This window comes from Pipra filicauda, unplaced genomic scaffold (genome assembly GCF_003945595.2).
Source record: "Pipra filicauda isolate LSUMZ 115617 unplaced genomic scaffold, ASM394559v2 scaffold10_size6260569_pilon, whole genome shotgun sequence".
NCBI lineage: Eukaryota > Metazoa > Chordata > Aves > Passeriformes > Pipridae > Pipra > Pipra filicauda.
The window spans coordinates 6,229,198-6,252,721 of NW_024103541.1; the positions used below are offsets into that span (position 1 = coordinate 6,229,198).

At 39.1% G+C, this 23,524-nt stretch overlaps 1 protein-coding gene across 4 annotated transcripts in view; it reads right to left on the reverse strand.

The window, feature by feature from the left end:
* Window positions 1-23,524, reverse strand: part of NCKAP5 (NCK associated protein 5) — a 350,456-nt gene that overhangs the window by 319,375 nt on the left and 7,557 nt on the right. The window lies entirely within an intron of this gene.

The following is a 23,524-nucleotide window of genomic DNA, read 5'->3' on the forward strand; positions in this document are numbered from 1 at the left end:
AAAAGAGCAACTCAATTCATTTGAAATAAGAACTGCTAAGCTAGAGTGAAAAATAGTTCCCAAAAATGTCAGCAAAGGAGCATTTATAGGTCATAAACCACAGAAATATTGCAGCTACTGTCCCTGTGCTGAGTAAATGGCTCACCAGAAACAAATCCCATCACTTGAAACTATTGTATTGGCAGGTTAGTATAACAGATGTTGCACATATCTTCAATTATTTTTCCCCCTTATAATATACATTTTTGGTTTGATTTTGTGGCAACTTGACTCTAAAATTGCGTCTGCCATGGACCTGTGTATTCCCAGCCATTGCTTGAGTCATTCTTACCAGCGGTCACTTCAGCCAAGAAGATATTATAAGCTTTGCCATTTTGTTTTCTTTTTAAACCTAGCTTCCTATAACAACTTCGTCCCAATAAGCCTTTGTTTTTTGTAACACCAACTGAATGAAACATTTTGCTCCATGTCACTACTCTTGCCTAATTTAGAATATTCATCCATTTGGGCTATAAATAAAATTACTGTTGCCTTTCTTTTAACTAACTAATGTGGGTAAAATTTACCAACCCTGAACCCTGCGTACAATGCAAAAAAAAAGGATTTCCCTGCTTTTCTGTGTTCTACTCCTCAAACATACAATTCTTAAACCTACAGGTTTCCTCATACAAGTTCGTTGTTTGTTTACGGACACAAGTCTAGAAACTCCAGTTATCATCTATATTAAACCTATTGATTATCTCACACCCTGCCCTAAAGCAAATTTCTCCTTTAAGAATTACAGCATATTATTCTATAACAATATTTTTCCTCTCCTCTCACCCAGGCAGCAGTAACACGAGAAGGTGATGAAAACCTCGGTGGGAGTTCACTGAAAGCCACAGGAGAGTGAAGTCTGTGGCTCGGCTCGGCTCAGCTCAGCTCCAGACTTCTCAGGGAAGTCTGATTCTCCACCTCTGAAAGCAATACAGCTTTATAATTTTTTTTGACAGCCTCTTCTCAAGTCAGAACATCAATTACTGTCCATGTACATGTAACACCGGCTGCACAGAGGTCTCAAGTAATTCTGCACAGAACCTGTCATTCCACATAGCAGGAAGGAATTACGCCCAAGATCACCTAATTTGAGCACAAACTCTGCTACAGCTTCACAAACCTGGTTTCTAGACTCTGCCCCAAATCCATGTTTAGAAGGCTGAGTGAGCAAGACTTAACCAGCAATTGCAAGAAACTAGTGTTGCTCCAGAGGAAGAAATCTTTAATAGCGAAAGTATTAAAATATTATTGAATAGTAAATATTCAAAATATTATTGAATAGCATTTTGGGAAAGGGAATCAGTGGGGCTTTAGAGAACTGTAGGCAGGGGAAGACACACAGTTTGTGTTCCCCATGATCTTAAGACAGGAAAGGAAATCAGGGTCTTACCCCTGAATAAATTTGCTTTTTTTCAGTCACCTAGAGGAAAGGCCTCTTCATCGCCTCTTCCAGAAGGGACAGATCCCATCCTCACCAGAGCTGTGCCTTGGTGCAGTGCTGGGGTGTGGGAGGAAAAGGAAAAGAACAATCTTTCTTTGGTGAAGCAGGCGCACAGCCAGTATCCCTCAGTTTTTGGGGCAAGATCAGCTGTGCAGGTTTGGATTACCAGGTCTGAAAAACCTGGCAATATAGAAAATACCCTGGGAGTAGTAACACCTAATAATTTTTTTTTTAACCATTTGATTTTGCATATTTCTAGAGCTGTGATAATACCATGAAACCTGCATATCACCCATTATTACAGGGAAGATTTGTGACAATTATCTTTTAAAGTAGGAGGTTTCTACAGAATTGTATCTTTAACTGTATGTTCTCACAGTCCAAGGTTCATTAATTCAACAGTCAGTTTATTCCTTTGTAAAAATGATACTCCAGAAGCTACTATTTGAATACAAATTACATTTTATAAGAAGCAAATCCCACAGGAAAAAGAGCAACTAGCAGATAGCCTGCATTTATTTGATAAAATTGTGAAATAATAGGCTTGATTGAAATGAAATCTAAGAGATAAAAATTTGTTTTGGAAAACAAATTTTACCTTCTTACAGCTGTTATCAATACCAAAAAGACAGTTATACAATAGAGAGTTCAAATCTTAACTGCTTGACATGTTCCAAAGATGGTGTCATAATAGAGTAATGGTCTCAGGATCTATATCCAGAGTTGAGATCTAATTATAAAAAAACTAAGTGTTTCTTGACTGCAACTTAATGTGATTTTTTTTTTAACTACAGGTTAAAAGCATCTTTCCAATAAATCATTACTCCTCTTCCATGAGCAATAACAAGCTTCTTCTGAAATAATTTACTAGTGAAGCAGTAGGAGGTAGTTTTGCTGCATTCTGTATTACTTCTTTCCATTCAGTACAAGAAAAGAAAAAAATGCTACAACTTGCACCAGATACAGAAAAAAGCACAGCACAGATGCCTTCTTTAGGGGCATGGGAAGGAAATTCAGTGAAGAACCTCGTCCAAAACTAGGAGTGACATCCCCTGACATGGTTTGATGCTTAAACAGTGAATTTTTCAATAGAATAGGGCAAAAAAATAACATTTAAAACCAATTGATTCTAAAAGAGAAGAATTACATGGGATCATTTGAATTGTGAAGGTGAGCTGTGTCTTCTGGAAGTCAATGTGATCTGTGCTGTGCTGACACTGTATTTATTAACACAGAGCCTAATGCCATAGGAACTGAGGTTCCAGGGACAGCTTCACCCTAACATGCAGCATCTTTGCTCCATACATTTCCTTTTCCTCAAGGGAATACCCTACCATGGGATACTTAATTACAGAAAAGAAAGTGAAGAGTTCTTATAAACACCACTGGAAAGTAATGTAAGGACTTCTCTGGGGCTTTTGGGGGACTGAATTTATCAAAGGACAAGCCAACATCATGACTCCTGCCTTGAGCCTCTGAATCACTCACACAACTTCTTAGCACAGAGAGAGGCAGCTGCCATTGCAACAGCATGGACATAACGCACACGTGCACAAACAAGGCTTCTCTTGGCCTTGAAGTATCTAGTCCAGATTTAAACTCCCAGGCTATTGGCCTGGCATCAGGCTGTCAGTTGTTCAGCCTCAGATGGCAGCCTACATTTTTCTGCTAACTCTGTGCCTTCTGTGCCCAAGCAAAGGATGTTGTGTCTTTATAGGAGTTACAAATTATTGGATGCAAAAGGACCTTCAGGGAGGTAGGTAACCATAAAGAAGAAAAAATAAATTAGATTGGTTTAAGTTTGACTCAAAATTCATCTCTCTCAATTAGATTTTTTGCTGTTTTCAACAGTTTTACATGCTATAAATGCATTAAATGTAATTGCAGACATTTTCAGCACAAATAGGAAGTGACCTAAGTAATGTTAAATTAGTTTTTAAAGGTCTGTTAAAATAATTGGACAGATCAAGGTAAGCACATGACTCCGCACTCCCTTCAAAGGCCACAGTAAGAAGAACTTTTCATTATTCTTACGTGTGCTTTGCTCCCATCTCTCACACAGCTACGTCCATAAGTTCCTCAGGTGTCTGGAGCAAACAACATAACTGGCAGAGAAAAGTATACAGGTAACATGATATCTGGCATCCGTTTCACTTGTGAGACAAATTCCACTTCAGAAAACAGGATTACTTAATGCCAAAATGGCTTTTCTAAGTCCCAAAAGCTCTGGACTCATTGTTCTAGCCAGCACAAACTCAAAAGGTGGCACACCCAGACAGAGACAAGGGACTGTACCTAGGACAGGAATGACAGTTGAAGCTACTCAGTCTCAAAGACACCAAGATTTCCCTTGGTTTCCCTCTCTCTCATCATATATCTCTTCCATTCTTGCAGCTGAAACTGGGGAACCCGTAGGGATTTGAGGAACCCAGCATGCACACAGGTGCATCCCCACAGTCTTGGGATACCATCCCAGCAAGAGCACAAAGATTGTAAAACACAAGAGAATTTTCCATTCTGTCATTTCTAAGACCTTTTACTACATACTGTAACACACAGTGCATGAGGGGCACCAGAAATGACACTGATGTGTATTTTCCTCAGCATGTGGAGAATCGCACTTCCAACACACACAGGAACAGATCTGTAGAGTAGCTCCAAACACACTTTTATTTGATTTTCATTTTACCCTTACATATTCAATATTGAAGCATTACTAGCCTAACACACAAGTTTTTTGAGCAATGGTATCTCTTCAAAGGCTTTTGTGTCAAAACTACTACTTCTGCCAATAAAATTAAGTCCTTTGCCACTTTCATGGAGACCTTGTATGTACACAAGACCTTCAACCAAAATATATGCCTCTGCTTTTGAGGAGTGATTTCTTCTTTTGTCAACAGTACATGTACTGACTGCTGAACAGAGGATAATCTAAAAAATTCAACTCCAACTTTCAGTTTTCCTAACTTGTATGAACACTACAGTCATGTCTCACTTAATATCAGTTGACTATAAATGGTTTTGATTACCTACAGGGCAAAAAAATAGAAACAATAGAAAGGATATAGCATTTCAAAAGAAATATTATAGCCATTAGTTCAACAAACACATTGTACCTAACTCAGAATCAAATTCTGCCCTCAAAAAATGTGTCATTTATAATTTATAATTTTATGTGTGTACATACAGAAAGTGAAGGAGACAGAATATGAGAGAAGAGTCTAACCCCCGAATTTTATAAAGAAATGCCTGCCTCAGGTGTTTGAATATTGTGGTAATCTATTATATTGTTATCTTTACTTAACAAGACTTAGAGTGTATGGCAAATGGAGTTCATCAACAAAATGAATTAATTATTTTACAGAGACAGTTTGGTTTATTTTTGCACTGACTTTAATTTTAATTCAGAATGCTTCTACCAGCTCTAGCTGTCAACATTGTTTAAATGAAACAGGCAAGAAGGAGATGGGGAACAATTTTAGCATACTTTATATGATAAAAAATGTATAACTTCAAAATAGCTAATAGAAATTTGGCACACTATTCATACATTGCAATTTCATTCGAATATGATTCACAAATCCTCATGGGTTAAGTATAACTATTTTTGGGATATGGAGAGTCTAGCTAGAAAGTCAGTATGAAGATAAGCCCCTAGCTTTTGTTTCTGTGCTCACCCCACTCGTGCCCTATAGCTCCTCTTTGAAGAAATCTCCCATTTCAGCACATGTTCACGACATTTATGCCACTTCTCCTAGGAAAAGGTAATTTTCCTGTGATCTGTCAATGGCACAACCTAAGATATCTCACAGTGGATGTAAATATTGCAAATAGAGCTTGGCAAGAAATGTCTCAGCACACATTTCAGAATTTTCCTATGCTTAACTGGGAAATGCCAGAGACCTTTATAAATAAAAACGTGGTACATTTCAGCAAGAAAATTCCTAGTTTTTTATCTGGTATTTTATATCTTAATAGAGAGCTAGAGAATTATATTTTCTTATTCTACTGGATACAATACAAAGTGACAAAGATATTGATCTTAGATTCATCACACGGTCTGCACTGGATGGGACAGCCCTCAGAAAGAGTTTCCCAGGTGTTCTTTGGAACACTTTTCTGTCTTGAAAAATTCAAGCTAAAAATGAAACTGTGGATTTCCCCTGTCTTCCCTTCTTGAGTTTTGGCCCTAACGTGAAAGACATGATACAACAAGTTGACATGTTTCAAACATCCCACTTTTCTTCTTCCTTTTTCCATTTTTCTTTCATTCATACCAGATCTCCTTGGTCTTTGATAGATCGGTTTGAAAATTCCATTGGGATTCTAAAAGCAAAAGCAAAGCAATACATGGCAAAGATAAAACAAATAGCTCTAAAAATGGCTGGAGGATCAGGACAGTGCTGATAAAGTGGTGAATCAAAAGGCACATATTCTTTAAGGTTTCGTTGTGACAGTCCTACATTGAAGGCATGAGAAAACTCAGATGAGACATTGTTATAACATTTATGATAAAGCAATGCTATTAATGCAAGCAGACAAGACAAGTCACAATCTGATGCATTACTCCAGAGAGAACAGGAACAGATAGATTTTTTACAAACCAGCTTAACACAGAATAAATATTAAAAGTGTCTTTGTTCTTTGAAATAGCCCTCTCATTGACCCACTATTCATAATTTTTTTTTAGAAAATCCTGGTTTTAAATTAATATTTTGAGTACAGTATATCCTTCTGGCCTAAAGGTCAAAGGAATTTTAAAGTGGCATCATTTCTATTAAAAGTACAGCAGCTCTTCCCTCCATCCCAAATGTCAGTGAAAGAAGAGGAGCTCAAGGCAATTGGCTGCTGCATTAGATGGTGAAACAATTCTGTCTAAGTTCTTCCCTAGACTTACCTGCCTCCCTTCATACAACTTCTCTTGCTACTTTTCATAGGCTGCTTCCATGTACTCTTCACACAGTCCTTCCACTAGGGATGATGAAATTTTGTCCATACGTCAAACTATTGGTAGTAACTTCTACCCATAAAATAGAATTGACATTCCATGATGATAACCTGTCCTCCAGAGCAGTCTCAAAGGATTGCAAAGCACTTCAGGGAAGGTATAAACTACCAGCTTGAAGATGAAACTGAGACAGAGCATTGGTCACACTAAAAGGACATTACTGGAAGTAGATTCTAATTACTGGTTTCTCTTTTTCACTTCCATTTTGCCCATCATCTTTGAAAAGTTATGCTACATCTTGCTTTCCCTGTTTGTTGGTTTATAAAGAATAATAAAATCCTGCAAATCTCTTTTCCCTCTGGGAATAGCACTAGGGATATTGTGGCTTCATAGCATTATAGACCTGAATAATGAAGACAGGTAATGCCAGGGCATGACACCAAAATCCAGTTTCTGATCCTTAACCCTCTAGAACTGCAGAAGTACTAGATTTCATGGGCAGCAGGACCATCATTATCTTCAAGCCTGACCTCATGAATAATGAGGGCCACAGAATTTTATTCAGTAATTCAGCCAGTGGAGTGAACTGATAAGAGATGCTTGATTCTTCCTGCTGAAGCAACTCTTGAGACTACTGAGGTAGTTGTAAAGTTAAAAGGAGAGTAAGGTTATCTGCTGGCTGCCCCATTCCAGACAGTAAAAGCTAGGTTAACTCTGTGCTGTTCAAATTTAAAAATTGGCAGTACTTGTTATAAGCCTTAATACTCATTTATCTGCTCATACATCAACTCTTCCAGGCTGTATCTACAAGCATAGAGCCACTGCCCTAAAGCCCTCAGCTATACAGCAGTCATGGAGCCTTCACCAAGGAGATGAGCCAATCCTCTTCACCATCACCCTTCTAATACACACTTTTCTATGCTCTATTTTATATATCTTTGCACAAACATATGCTGTGAGCTCAAAAAGTCCTTTAGCAATTCACAGATGGCCACAATCATATAAGCAGCTTTGATAGAGCTACAAGGTCTGACTAGAGATGTTAGAAATCTCTAATATGACTTGAAGTATCTGTTTGCTAATGTGAAATCTGGGTTACCCTTGTGCAGAGACAAAGACCAGCTGTCCTACCAATTCATCTCTGTATTCTGTATTACTCTTACTTCTGGCAATGTTTGGGAATTTGGGACTGATAGAATATGCAGGAAAGTTGCCTGAAAGTTGCATTTGAATTTAATGTTGTTTTCAGGTCTATCAGAAAATGCAGCTCCAAGGGGAGTGTTTATAAAACATAGAGTTCTGAGGCTAGACCCAACAACTGTCTGTCCAGGGTAGTACACTTGGCCTGTTTGTCATGAACAAAAAGCAAACAGTGCTTTGTTCACAGTTATAGAAAGAGAAAAATAGTCTGATACTGCTGCATTGCTAGGGATGCAGCCCACACTGCCTTTCCCTACTGCTGTTTTCCAGTTCTGTATGGTCTAGAAACATCAGTAGGGAAGGGAAAGAAAATGGAGGAAAGCGGTGCAAAAATAAGTTTGGCAAGGCTTTTGTATCTCAAATACTAGAAAAAAATCATAGTATAAAACCAATATATAAACCTTGCTTCTAAGATTACCTTTATCTTTATTCATAGAGAATATATTTATCCTTATTTCGTAGGGATAAAACAATGACGCACAAGCAAAATGAAAAACAAGAAAACACTAATAGTATCAAATTTACAGCAAGAAAATCACAGCAAAAACTGCATCATTATCTCCTTCCTTCAACCAAGTATATAGACAGAAATGCCTGTGCCAAAAAATCCAGAACATAGGTCAATTTATCATATGAGAAGATTCACCACAAGCTGCAAGTTTTCTGCATTTTAAGCAAATTAACAGTAGCCCACTGCAACAGATGCTATCCCAAATACAAGACCTCTCTTGCAGAGCTTTCCTAATTCCCACTAGGGGCTTTCATCTGAATCACTTCACTGTGGCCAGACTGGGGGGACATTTTCTGGCTACAGGACAGGCAGGGGAGTCCTTCCCCCAAACACCCTGTGTGTCCCAGAGCTGCAGCATCCACAAGAAGAAAAGGCCCTTCCACAGCTCTGACCTCTCCTCTTCTGCCAGGGCAGAAAAATCCTCCAAAACCTGTACCTGGACCAAGGTATCCCACAACCACCATCCTCCTGCAGTAGCCCATGATGATAGTGGTTGTTCCTTTGCCAATCCTACTGTTTCCAGGGATTCCTGTGAAAACCTAATTTAATTTCTTTTCGGAGAGGCCTTGATGATAACTGGTCATGCCCCAAGTCTCCTTATTTTACCAAGTGATACATTCCACCATATCAAATGGCTTGTACCCATAGGCTCGTACTCATAGGTTTGTACTCATCCGTAAAATTGTAACTTTGTGATATTTAAAATACTGCAGTTACTTCCTTCATTATATGTGTGGAAACGCTGCAGCTTGACAAAGGTGGCTTCCCCCTCTCCCTGCTGGGCTGGGTTGGATGCATTCTGTGTGTGCCCATTTGGCAGCAATCGGTTTGGGTCAGTGCTTTATTAGCCATTTGTCTGCTGTTTGAAAGGCCACACACAGATGCTGGATTCTTTGTTTTCTTTCCCTGATTGCTTTCACACGTGAAGCTGTAAGCACATGTCCATTGACCAAATGAAACTGTTGCACACCTAAACTCATATTGAGCGTGCCAGGTGAGGAGCCCATGTAATTGCTTTGGTCAGTGGGTCTCATGCCAACCTGTTGTCTCTGTGGCTTCCTCCACTTGCAAAACAGTTCAAGAGTTAAAAAACTCCAGTCCCATCCCACTTGTGCACCTTAGAACAAAGCTCACCCTCCAAATAATCCCCACTTAACTTATATTTTGTATACTTTAAAGAAAACAGGCACAATTTGCAATATGTCTTCTCAAACTGTAGTGGAATTACTGGCAAGTAAACATCATTATCTTTACTGGATGGATTTAGACACAATTTTAATCATTTTGTCCTCCCCTGGCTCCTATTGATAATATGGCAAAAGTTTTCCTTGAGCTCATCAATTCTGGTTTAATTATAGGCATGCTGAATCCAAAGACTAATTTCCATCAAGGATTCCATAATTTCAGCTGTAAAACATTGATATGTAAAATGAATACATTAAATAAATTAGATTTTAAAAAATCCAAATTTTAAGCTATGCTCATTTACTTATTTATTTTATCATTACAGAAAAAATATTCTGAATTTTATACTTGTTACATGCACTTCTCGAAAACACAGGTTTAAAATACAAGTGTTTAGAGAAAAATGAGTGCAATTTCTCTTTCTGCAGTTGCATCTTCTGTGAAGCTGAAGGTACAGCTTTTGCAGCAAGGACAATCATCATCTCTGAACAAACAGAATTCATTCAGTGACAGATTTATTGCTTGTTTATCTCAGAAATACTTTCTACAGTGGGTATCATAGAAAACCGCAAGAAAGCAAAATATTAAAGATGTTTTGAATTGCATAATATGGAATTCTACAGCTGGAATGGTGTTCGATAAAACAATGTTCTCAACTCACATGCCCACATCCAAGAAGAACGCTTGGGTGAATGAGAAGAGATGCTTGGGTTCACCAGAAAAAGCTGGATTTTATTTGTTTTCTGTCAATATTTTCAGTTGACTAAAGCAAGGCTTGAATCTTCCTGACATCATAATTTCATTGTATCCCAGGATCTGCACAGAACTGAATAACTCTACTTGCTTGAACTGTCAGTGTTATTGCTTTAAAAGCTTACGGAAGCAAGGAGTGAACTGTAAATTTGAAAATGCTATAGGATACAGAAAACATTTAAAAACATCCCTCAAAATGCTTTTTCAAAGTTGCAGGATTAGGAACAAAGGTCACATTTTTTACATTATTTACAGTCAAGTTGCTCAGATTACTTATAGAAAAAGCAGCCATGAGATTTATTATACCCACAACCACCCATCATTACAATATATTCTATGATGAAAAGATAAGACCAGCTCCAGTGAGGAGAATGACTGAGATGAGAAACATTGGATACTATGTATGGCAGTATTTCAACCTGCAAATTCCCCAAACATAAAGAGTTAATAGTCGATCTAAGGTCTCTCCCTAAATATTGTATTCTCCTCCCCACAGCGGGAGAGGAACTTCAGCTTGAGGGAGCACTAAATCAGGGAAAAGACAACACAAACTTTAAATGAACAAGAGACTTCAAGAGGTCTTAGAGAAGTTAATTCTATTTCCCACTAGAAAATGAAGTTTCTTACCTGACTGGAATATGAAAAAGCAAACCCTGAATGCTGTATCCTTGTACTTTAACTGAGTATAATTCACCTTATGATTCTCTGACATTCCTTAAAATTGATTTCAATGGGTGCCTAAGCAGCACTGCTTCATGAGCTCTTGAGGCATATCAAGACAACACATTAACGCAATGCTGCAGTGACCACTGTTATGTCCAGGCTTTTTGGCTCATATTTAAACATACTTTCCCTGTCCTGGATCCTTCTATACCTCTCCCTTCCATCAGGGCTCAGCATCAGTTAATGAACATTGTATATCCATTTCCTAGACAATCACCTGCACTTAAAAGTTACGTAAGAGCACATCCTCTCTCCCAAAACTTTGCAGTTTTGAAAAGCTGAACTTCCATGGCAGCAAATCACCCTCAAGAAATCCACACCTCAGAGGCAGCACAGGGTAGCTGTCAGCAGCAACATGTTTGAAGGAAGAGCTGAAGGCAAGGTTTGGATAGAAAAAAAGGAGAGGCTGAGCTGGGGATGTTTAGGCAGGGTGAGTCAAACTCCATTTGAAGTCATAGAATTCTAACAGCATCTAACATGAAAAGGGTTTGGGGTTTTTTTGTGGGCTTTTTTTCCGTTATTTTGTTCTGGAACTTGTAATAACCTGACATTTCTTAAAACAAAAAAAATTGAAGCACAAAAAGTCCAATTAAGTAATCTTGAGACTACGAAACAAGCCAGGTGTGTCAAGAAAATTCAAATTAACACTCATCTCAGGCTTCAAATCAAATGTCAGTTTGTTTCTTTTTATTTTAATTTATTGTAGTCAACATTAGTTAAAACTGGAGACATTTGTTCTCTTGCTAATGATATACACATACCTCCCACTTACATCCCCTTGCTCCTTCCAATTAAGGACTTCTGAACATTTCAGCTAGAAGGCTTATCTGGCACAGATTATTCACTGTATCATCTGGATTCTGGTTCTTATGTCTGCGAGCTCTTTAGAGCAGCAATTTGTTCTTTGTTTAGCATATTCTGCAGCATACAGTGCTAAATAAGCTTAGGGAGTGCTATTCACTGAGGCATGTTTGTGCGCAGTGGATTCAGCATTGCCTTGTTCTTTGTTGTTTCAGTCTGTGCAAACTCCCTCTCCAATGCAGTGTTTCTAATCCAGGCTGCCTGTAATCAATCTGTTTCTTAAGGAAATCTTTAGACTAAACACACAGAAATTAGTGTGAAGAATTCTGAGAAGCACTGCAGGTGGAAATGCAGCACACGTTACATTACCTTGCAATTCCCAGTGTATACAAAACGAGCACCAGCTCGCTGCTTATCTCCTCTGCACAACTAATTGCCTTCCTTACCACGTCTCTGCCACATCTTGTGTGCACATTGGGAATATTTAACACCAACTGAGCAATGAAACAACACCGGTTACTTGACTTGTTCAATTCAACAGAGCTTGTCCAAGTTAACCATGGCATTGTCACATCATTTCTTTACTTTTCAGCCTTACTGAAATGAACTTTGCAAACTTTAAAGATAGAGTATTATTCCTCTGAGGACCTTGGAACATCCTTCCCCCAACAATGCACAACACGTGATGTTTTATGAAACCATCACATCTGTTTAGCTCACAGCTCCATCCTGAGAATATTCAGGCTCTCTGGGCAAGTAAAACAGATACAGGGTAGATGTCTGTGGGAAGTGAGAGTGCTACAGAGCTCACTCTTTTCCCTTCCAGGAGTCCAAGAAGGCCTTACTGGCAAGTAGCATGGGAACAGGGCTTTTTCAGGTCAAGTTTATGGGCAAGCTAAACAGCACCATCTGACATGGTACATGTCCTTCCAACGCAGACAAATATCATGTAGCAACTTAGCAAATACCATTTCACTCAGCACCATTAATCTTGACACTCATTTTCTCCCGTGCCAACCTAGCATGTAGCACAGACACTGAGGGATGTCCAAGCCCAGTTTCTGCAACTCATGGAACTCTTGGAACTCATTTTCTGTAAAGAGTGGCAAAACTTTTGATCTTTGAAAATCATATGCCCTCCATGAGAAAGAAATGGTCTCCTCCAATAAACTGTAGAGAATCTCTTCAGTTTTAATTAAATAAATCTTTCTAATCATTACAGTTGTTAAGGAAATTGAAAATGGGAAATTAGTCATTTTCATTCTTTATGGGTTTTCCCAGAAGGAAAGGGAAATTTAATGTAACACATTTTATATCTTGTGTGACACTCATCCTCTTGACTCATACATCAGAGACTGTGCAAGGGATGTTTAGATAAGACACCATAAGTTGTTTCAAGGACTGTGTAGCCAAGGGTTGAAAATATTCATGCTCTCAGCTGACTGATACAGGAGAGGACTTGTAATACCTACAGGTTATAAGACATCTGAACCCAAACTGACTCCCTAGGATGACTGGAAGGATACTTACACTGAGCACTTGATTTCTGAAGTTGCTATACAAGCCAAGAAATCTGTTCCAAACACTGAAAAAGTCTTAAGTGCTTAAGCTATCGACACTTCTTTCTCTGATGGAGATCCATGAAAACCAGAGACAAGAGCATGCTGATGAGATTTCCATTGATGGAACAAAGCAATTTCACAGAGCTACAGGGCCAGGATCCTGCCTTCACTCAGATCAGCATCTATCTGTAGAAATATCACCACCTTGCCCTTCATGGAACTGCCTCAAAGCTGTCCTTAAGCAGCTCTAGCAAAAGGAAATATTTCAGGTTTCTAATCTGTTGACCTGATTTTAGTCACACTTACTTGACTGTTAGGCTCTCAATTGCAGCTGATTCTGTCTTAGTATAAACTGAAATAGCCTGATTATCGTCAGTGCCAATTTATATCACATAAGAGCTTGGTTCACTGACTTCCTTAAAATGATGCTTGATTTACTCTGAAGCATATGGGGGTCAAATCAGGCCTTGTCTCTTCTTCAATTTGAAGCTTCAAGCTGAAAGCCTAATTTTGAAAAGGAGGTTGACAGAAAAGTTCTTCTGTAATATGCAGATTAACAAGGCAGGAAGTGTGTTGGTTAGCATTTAACTTTATGGCCCTTCTCTCCTTCTCCATGTCTTAACTTACTGTATCATTTCACCTGCTTTTCAAACAAACAAGAACTGGCTCAGGTTGCATGTTATCTCACAATTGCTTCTGATACTCCAAGATCACACAAAAAGTGACTCCAAACACATATATTGTATCATAGAATCCTTTAGGTTGGAAAAGACTTCTAAGATCATCAAGTCCAACCATTAACCCAGCACTGCCAAGTCCACCATGTCCCCAAGTGCCACATCTACATGTCCTTTAAATCCCTCCAGGGATGCTGATGCCATCACTTCCCTGAGCAGTCTGTTCCAATGCTTGATAATCCTTTCAGGGTCTCATGCTCCAGTCCCTTCACCAGCTCTATTGCCCTTCCCTGGAAACAATCCAAGACCTCAATGTCTTTCTTGTAGTGAGCGACTCAAAAGTGAACATGGGATTCGAGGTGTGGCCTCAGCAGGGCAGAGTACAGGGGGATAATCACTGCTCTGGTCCTGCTGGCAACACTATTTATTGCTGAACGATGGCTCCCACCTCCTCCTGATTGTTGCTCATTCTGTGTGCATTTGTGCAGATGCACTTCAGCTGGGTTATTGATTCTACCCTTTTTGGGGGGGCGAGAAGCCCTCATTCCTACATGACCATTCTCAGGCATTTATGTGGTTCCTAACATCTCACTAATCCTTGTGCCTTTGCTGTCTCATGGATCTCCATCCCCTATCTCCACTGTGATGGCAGACTGAAGGAACTCACCAGCACACCGTCCCTCAAACATCTTCATGCTGCCTCCAGGCTTGAGTCTAAACATATATTTATATTTTCCCTATTTTGCCTGCAGGGATTGATATTTTCATAGCATTTTACGTATGTTTGTATATGAATGCAAATAAGTACAAGTCCAAAGCCCAAGTAGTGTGCTTTGTATTTTAATGAGCACGATAGGCAATGATAAAAATACCTATCGGTCTCCAGTCCTGAAATCACAAACTCGTACACTCAAAACAAGGTAAACAAGAGTTATAAGGTTTCCCCTTATTTATTTACAACAAAATTGGATTTTTTTTTCTGCAACTTTTAAATAAGGTACATCTCTGGTTTGAAATTGGAAACCTCTATCTCCAAAATTCTATGCTTTGAGACACTTCTCAAAATACGCCCTAAATCTTAATCTTCATTTGAGGGAAAGAAATTTATATTGGTTGTAGTATTAAACTTGGTTTTATTTCATATATTTAACACACTGAATTCTACCTCTGGAATTTGTTTTTTCTCTTTTAATTCCACAGGAACACACTTGACAAGGCACAGATCAAACCAACTGCCTACTGACTCCTGCACTACCAGGATCTTCGTAAAAGGTAAGTACCAGGAAAGGAAAAACTCCCGACTTTCCAGGACACCCTGTCATACCCTGCATCAAGAGATCCAGTTACAGTTACCACCATTAGCTAAGGTCAGGAAATTATTGAACTCTATTAAAAGTTCATCCACAGTATTTACCTCAGAAACCTCCTGAATTCCACAGGGGGACAATATATTCACTTAGTTATTTCCTCTCTTATCTGAGATAGGCCCTAAGCTAAACATATTAAGAAATGTTTGGATCTGAGGATTTGGGTCAACACAGTTTTAATTCATAGTAACTCTTTCATATCACACTGTTTTATTTGCTTCTCTTGGGCATTTGTGAGCACACATAAAGCCCGATGAGCACACCTGACTAAAAGCCCACCAAACAACCCCATTGCCCTCAGCTGATTACACTTAACACCTTCAGATTGCAGACCACCACGAAAATAAATACAGGAGGTTAGTTTTACAAAAGGACTAGAAACATTTATGGTTGTTAATAATTCATATATCTCTACAAGATAAGTTGAGGCTCACAGGTAGGAGCTTCAAATGTTTCTCACTGAGTTAAGTGCAAGAAGTATATTCAAATCAGTTCATTGATCCAGCACCACCTTACAGGGCCCCTCATCTCCATCCCTCCTATAGAGCCCACATCGACTGAGCTTTCCGTGGGAGGGCTGACCTGAGAGCACATCTGCACAGAGCCACAGAACTATATAACTAGTTTTTATTAGCCAGTGCAAAAGGGCTAAAACTAGAGTTGACACTATCAGCAGAAGGCTACAGGCAAAAGCATTGCAAGGATATCTTAATTATCTGGAAAAGAAGCATTACAAATTTAGAGTCAAAGATTTAAGATGATATATGCATATTAAGGTGTAAAGTTCACAGGCACAGAAGTTATCTGTGGTAGTGAAAACCATGTGGCTGTAACTGTGATCCGTCATAGTTCTGTCCACAGAACTATCTATATTTTGTTATTTTAATTTTTAAAACTTTTTCGTCCTGGCTGCATTGTTCTGTCACAGTCCAGGGCACTACAATTGTTTAAGACTGTCTTGAAGTCAGGCTCAAAGGGGTTAAACTGGTTTTTTGACAGAAGCCCACATCTTTGAGTGCCACTAGGGACATGGTGGGTAAGAAAGCTGCAGGCTGTGTTGGACTTCCTTTTGTATGGCCCAGAATTGGTCCCAAACAGCAGCATGGAGTTGTGAGTGACGCTGTCCTTGATCCAATATCAGCAACACCTATAGTCAGTAACAGGCAGAGAAGTCAGTCACATCCTCCTTAGAAAGGCCTGGTGTTACATGTGAGACTGACCAACATGATACACATTTTGCCTTAACTCATTCTGCCCTTAAACTCCAGAAGTTCTGGAGTTGACCTTCTGCCTTGTTCATCCTCTGCAGGTAGTGGAGTCCCAGTGCTCATGGATAAACAACAGGCATCTTTCCAGTCTTGTCCCATCCCAATAGGATGTAATAATTAATCTGAATGGTGCATTTTTCAATAAAAAAGCACCTGTGCCCTCTGCTTTATGCAAAAGGAAGAACATGGAGTGTGTATTTTTCACTTGGAAGAAAGAAGAATCCTCTGAAGAAGAAACTTTTAGCTATTAAAAACAGAATGAAAAAAATTAAATGTACTTACAGTAAGCCTGACTTTTTTAAAGTTTAAATTCCACTATTAAAATAATTTTTAAAATTATCTCACAGTCCTGAAATACCTAAAGGATTTATTTTTTAATTAATCTTGATGTAAAAATGAATTACATAATATAATTGCTCATTTCAGAAAGTTAATTCTGTACTCAAAAGAATAGATGCTGTAATTTCAGTGCCATATAAACTATTCTATATAGATAATAAAGTAGTTTTAATTGTCAAATCTGCATTAGCAAAGTTTTGGCAGATGAAGAATAGTTTGATCTGTGCATAATTACAAATCTTTACCTTGGTATGGTAGGTAAGGCTGCATTGCTGCAGCTAGCAACTCCCTATCAAACACATTTTTGTAAATGTAATTTCTGAAGAGTTGAAGACACACTAGTTAAGTCTTTCAAAGGAACTAGTGACTTAAGATGTCTGAAAGTTTCCAGCATCCCACTTCTGTAAATAAAGTAGCCAAAGAGGAATGCCCAAAGCAATACATCTGCAGTCATTAGTCAATTCACAGTCAGCAGAACTAAGCAATTATAAATCAAAAGGATTAATTTAATTGCTGAGCAGTAATCATAAAACTGGTGAATGCAAAAAACCTAACTCCTTTGAAACACATAGCCTTCATTGAAGGAGATTCCCAGGTCACTTAGGACTGACTCTGAAAGAAATCAGAGGGAAACACCAGAAGGAAACAACAACACGACACCAGCAGTGACCAAGTCCCTCAAGGACAGTAAGTGAGCAAAGGTGAGATAAAGCTCTTCAGTGATGTATGTTATACTCATTAAATTCATTCCTATGCCATAAAAAAGCTGGACGCGGGCACGTGGGGAGGGAAGCATATTTAAAACTTTTTAGGTTTAAACAATTCCGTATTCAAAAGTAATTCAGTGCCTTGTGTCAGTGTGGTGTGCTGATTTCCAGACACATTTAATTGTATGTCCTTTAGAACATACAGTGAATTTTGCACAAACTCCAGAATACCGTGCAGAAGCCAATCTGGAAGGCTGTGAGCCACCTACTGTAATAATTCAACTTGTGCTGTTATCCACTTATAAATCAAACTCTCTCTGTCCTGCTGAGACAGCGAGACCTGAGCTTCTGCTGAATTCCTACACAGATGAAAAAAAAAAAACAAAAAAAGCCTTGACAATGTAGTTGATGTGGTGTTCAAAGGAAAGCTTGAAGCTGCAGATGAAACTGAGATTACAAGGTGATTGGAAAGTATATAAGAATCCTATCAAACAGAACCACACATGGAAGAGGGTTAGGAGGAACCTGCTGCTTAGCCAGTGACAACCAGCATGGTTCAGTATCACAAGATGATCCAATTTACAAAGACACAACATGAGAGAAAACTCCTATCCAACCTTCAGTAACAGCAGGAGCAACAGGCATGAGATGCTAGTTGATAACTAAAAAATGTTTGAATGAAAATATCTACAGAATAAACAGAGGAGATCAGCTCAGTTTTTGCCTTAGACAGATGTACATCAGAAAAAAGCCCATTTTGTTCCAGAGTTCAAGACATATAAAAGACACAGTGAGATAAGATGCAAACACTTGCAATGGTAGATTCTGTCACCTTAACTTTTATGCAGTATGTACCTTCCCGCCTGAGATATTTATCTAATCAATGCCACTGAAATTTCTACTAAGTGGAGTAAGGCAATAGATAGACCGGCTACAGTTAAAAACAGTATCTTCTCTAGCTTTACAAAAGCTGTTCAGGAACTTTTCATAGACTACTCCAGAGGAGACCACGGTTTCCACAAGAAAAATCAGAATTTTTGAAGGAAAATAACAATATAATTCTTATAAAACAGATTTCCTTTAGGATAACACAAAATGTTTGATTTCTGAGGACAACTTACATGAATCTAATGCACACACACATACCCACATAGCCCTTCTTAGTATGAGTCAGAAGCCTTTTGTTTTTACTCTCAAGCCTGGTGTGCTTAAGGCCACAGAGAGCACTGTAGTTCACCTGCTGAGTGCCTCCACCTCCTCCATCCCGTGTACCAGTCAGAGTCTGGGGTTGCTTCTCCTCCAGAGACAGCACTTCAGAGGATGACAGCTGTGTAACCTGCTGCTCCACGTGGGGAGCTGGGCAGCAGGGGAATGCAAGGAATACAAATGATGACTGAAAGCGTTGCAGCAAAGATGGGAGGAAAGTAAATTCAGTTTAAAAGGAGATGTTTTCAACATTTCTAAGTAAAAAAAAAAAATCATTTTAGTTGAAAAAAAAAAGACAAAATAATGAAACAAATTTCTCGGGATGGTAATACCTGTTCTGTCCCAGTCTAATGGTTCAATCTGAGAGGAATTCTGCTTTACACTCTGCCAAGTCATTTGGTTCAAGCACTTGTCTTCCAGGAAAGCTCTTTAATAAACATGCATATTTGAATCTACTTACAAAGCAATACAAACAACAGAATTGTCATCAAGAGTCAAATATTGCTCTTTTTGACAAGGACTGCAATTTATGACATAAAAACTTCAAAAGGAGTTAGGAAGTAAATTGTACTTCAAAAAAACTCTTTCAATACACTGTGCAGTAAATAATACACTGAAGACAAAAACAGATTGGTAGGATTTTGGAGAGCAATCTCCCATATTTGTACATCACCAAAGACACACTGGAGCCTTCTGAACAGTTACACATTTGTTTGGGATTCAGTGCAAGAAACCACTACCCTGAAACATGATCATATCATGAGTTATCTTTGCCAAAACTCATAAATTCAAGCACAGAGAAAACATATTGGGTGTCTGGAAACAATGGAGGTAATTTTTCCCTTCAGACCTACTAGAGATTTTCACTATAATGAAAAACTCCGAGGTATCATTACAGAAATAAGTTGGGAAATTGTTTCCCAGCCAAAATTACTTGGATCTGCCTTATACACTAGGAAAAATACCCACTGAAATCATAAAAACTCTCTGGATTCACACTGTTAGCTTTCCATAAAGCCAGCTGTTGATACCCAATTATTTTAAATGCTTTGCAATGATCCCAGCTCATTTCCTATCTGGGTCACACAAAGCCCTAAAAGCCAAAGCACACACGCAGGCTCAGAGGTGCAGGAACAGAAGCAGGAACGAGCTGCTGGCAGAACCATTTGCAGCAATTAGAGCTCAACAAGGACTTACAGACTCCCTAGAACAGAAAAATGCCTCGAATTGGGGTACCTATCCTCAAGTGTCCCTTCCTCCAGGGGTGCCCAGCAAAAGACGTATTTACACAGCAAAGTCTTGCATAGCTCTGTCGACAGCATGAAGAAGAATATTTTCCACATGAAATATTTAGCCAGTTCTTTGGCAGCTTGATTTTTAATGAGGAAACACTTATTCCATAAAGGCAAAACATAAAGTGATTTAACTGAAATTTTCAGGAAGACACATTTTATCTAAAGATGAAAATTGTAAACTTGTAAAGCAAAACAGTGTACATTATCTATCACAGACAGAGAATTAAATGAGCCAGGGGGACAAAAGTAGATATATATATATATTTAGAACAAAACCAGGACTTTCCATCTGGAACTAAAACAAATATAAAAATCTCAGGATTTTTAATGCAGGCTGGAAATACTGGTTTGAAGACAGTTCAAAGCTGTAGCTTTGATTTGAGGCTATCTCACAATCACTGTAAGTGGACAAAATTAGCAAAACTCAAGATCACTGGGGAAAGCTGACCATACCTATTTGTAAAATAAATCTATCTGGAAATGCCTACATATCTTTTTGCAAACATTTTTTTTTCCCCTTTGTACACTGACATGCACACAAGTCTGTGAGAGAAGTGTAGACTCAAGGATGCAATAATATTCATAACAGGACATGTGAGAAGATGCCATGACTGACTTAGCAGGACTTCTTGGTCTTGCAGGGTAAAGGAATTATAACAACACAGGACATAATTTCTCTGTCACTTTTCCCCAGGATTGTCTTCAAGTAGAATCAGACAACTGGGAGAGACAGAGGAGACTTGTGCTTTTCAGTGTGTGCGTTATGTTTAATTGCTGAAGGCCTGAAGCATTTTAAAAGGTTTGCCAATAAAATCCCTATTTAGGTAACCCCAATCTCCTCAGATCTCTTGTTACAGGCAGCCTTCTGCTCTTAACATCTGGGCAGGCAAAGCCTCCAATTACACTGCTGCATTTGGTAGCTTACCAGACCTAGATAAGGGTCCCTGGTATATCCATTTCCCTTGGTGAGTGCTTATCCCTGGCTAGTCCGATGATACACAGCCTTCATGTCACAGCAAGGCACATAATCGTGTGGCACACACAGCGTGTGTGCACACTCACAGTAAATCCAAAGCTTTCCATGACCTTTCCTCTTCTGTGGCTGGACTTACATCTGTCACAGCTACACTTTGTAATTGATGGGGAAGGGGAAGGGAAAAGGGAGAGAGCAGCCCAAGATCACGGCCAGGAGCAGGATCACAACACTTGAACTCTCTTCCCTTGCTTGCAGCCTGATCCTCGCTGGCATCTTCGGGGAAGAAGGCAGGAGGCTGCTGAGCTGGCTATGGACCAGACGGCAGGCACCTGCCAGCTTCTCCCAAAGGCCCTGGGGAGCAGAGCCTGGCATGCACACTGCAAATCATCAAAACTCCAAATCAAGACATGGGGTTCCATCCAAAATACAGATCTACTATCAGTCAAATAGTTCCACAGCAAAACTTCTCCCAAATTGAGGGAGATGTACTCCCAGTTATGTCTCAGATTGAATAATATTTAAGAAAACCAGGTCTCAGCACATTGTCTCCTCTGTACTGAGATGAAATTATGACTGTTTTCTTCCAAGCTTTGCTATCTAAATGCAAATTACCACAAACCTCTCACAGTTCAGTCTCTGGAGTTTGTCAAGTTGAATACTTAACACCATTTCTTCTTGATACACCCAAATTTTGTATTGTACTAGGTTGAAATTTCTTTCCTGAATAACTCTCAGAATTCATGCAGACATTTGTCTCTTGCTTTTTCCTTCATTTTCATTTTTAGTTCCTCCTCTGCAGCCAAGTTTGTGTCTTTAAAAGCTTCTTAGAAATTGGTGAGGATTTAATATATTCATGTTAAAAGTCTGTCAGTGAAATTGCTGAGATTCTGTAGCAACGTAGACCAATTTCCCAGCTTTTTTAAAAGGCCACAGATAATCATTGCCCTCTGGGTTTTTTTCCTGGTCCATCTGGCAGCTAATTTGCAGGCATGAGTAAAACCATCTTTTCTGTTCTCTGCACTTCTTACTTTTCCTTCACTTTTGCATCCAGTTCTGTGACAATGAACAAGGGCAGATCAGCTACAGAAATTTCTCTTAAAGCTTTTATTTTAACCTTCAAGTCTCATATTTGTCACTTTAGGTTTATGTGCCAAAGATATGAGAAAGCAAAAGCCAGCAGTTTGTCAAAGCACAGTCTCTAGGGACATGAGTTCTGTTTCAGCTGTCACCATGTCACCATATATACCTATTGATGTGACTTCTGATGTGCAGCAACAAATGGTAAACAATTCCTCTCTTGGAGTACACTTCTGCCTGTGTTGGTGTCAGTGCTTTTGATCAATAAACAAACCATTGAGGTATCTTACAGCAGGAATATTATTCAAACTGCTGCTCAGGAACGGTGTGCTCCATGCACTGTTTTCTTGGTTTCAATGTTGTGTACGAGCTTTTTAATTTTAGTCTCTCTTCAAGCACCTTCCTACTGCTCACTGTTTATCCACATCTCCAGTTTTTCTGAAAAGGCTCACTGATTTCTATTGGTATAAGCTTTAATCAAAGCAATAGGTCACTACCTGTACCACTTCAAGCACGAATTTCAGTTCTTTCCACGGCACTGGCACCTAATGGAGCCATTTCTTTACATTAGATCCAACACTCATGTCTTCTAATATAATTCCCTGGGTTCATAGAGTCCTTTTGAACTCACAGCCCCCATATATTTTAGTTATGATGGTAGGTTTGCCAGGCTGCTCCAGAGCTCAAAAGTGGGGCTTAGAGTAACTTAACTGCTTCCCAGATTGTCGGCTGCCTTACACACTTCTTTATTTTTGAATCTGTCTTCCACAAATGAAATCCAAACCAGTCATCTCCACCACTGCTACATGGAAGTGCCATCATCTGTCTTTCTTTGTGAAACTAGTGACTTTATGCTCTTTATCCAAGCTGATGTAAATTATACTTCTAGTACCCTAGAAGTACTGCTATGCTGGCAAATGATGCCCTTAAATCCATGCAGACCACAGTTTCCCTCATTGTTAGCATTAGGGATACGCTAACATCAACCCTAAGCGCTGCTGTCCCACACCAGTGGTTTCTCTTTTCTCCTCACCTCTCCCCAGTTTCTGCTGTAAACTGACCCGTTTAGATGGTCCTTTTCTTCTGTGTTTGCTTGTGCCTAACACCAGAGCTCTTGACTCGACTTTCACTTTATTGAAAATGCAAATGCAGACAAGTCAGTGCTCTTGGCACTACATTTATAGATAGCTCCATTTCCTCGAAGTCCTGGTGTTAAAGGCACTGGGTGTGCACAAAAAAAATCTATTCTTCTGTTTAGATGGTTTTTACACACTCTACCCACACAGGGATTTTCTTTTTCTAAAAAGTTTCAAGCAGATTTCAGGACTGTCTATTTTATAGACAGTTGATAGCACTTCATTGGAATAAACGTCCTTACAGTCAGATTAGCAGAATAGCATGATGCTAACTTTGTCATGAAGAATACGCAGTGGGGTTGCAACTACATGATCT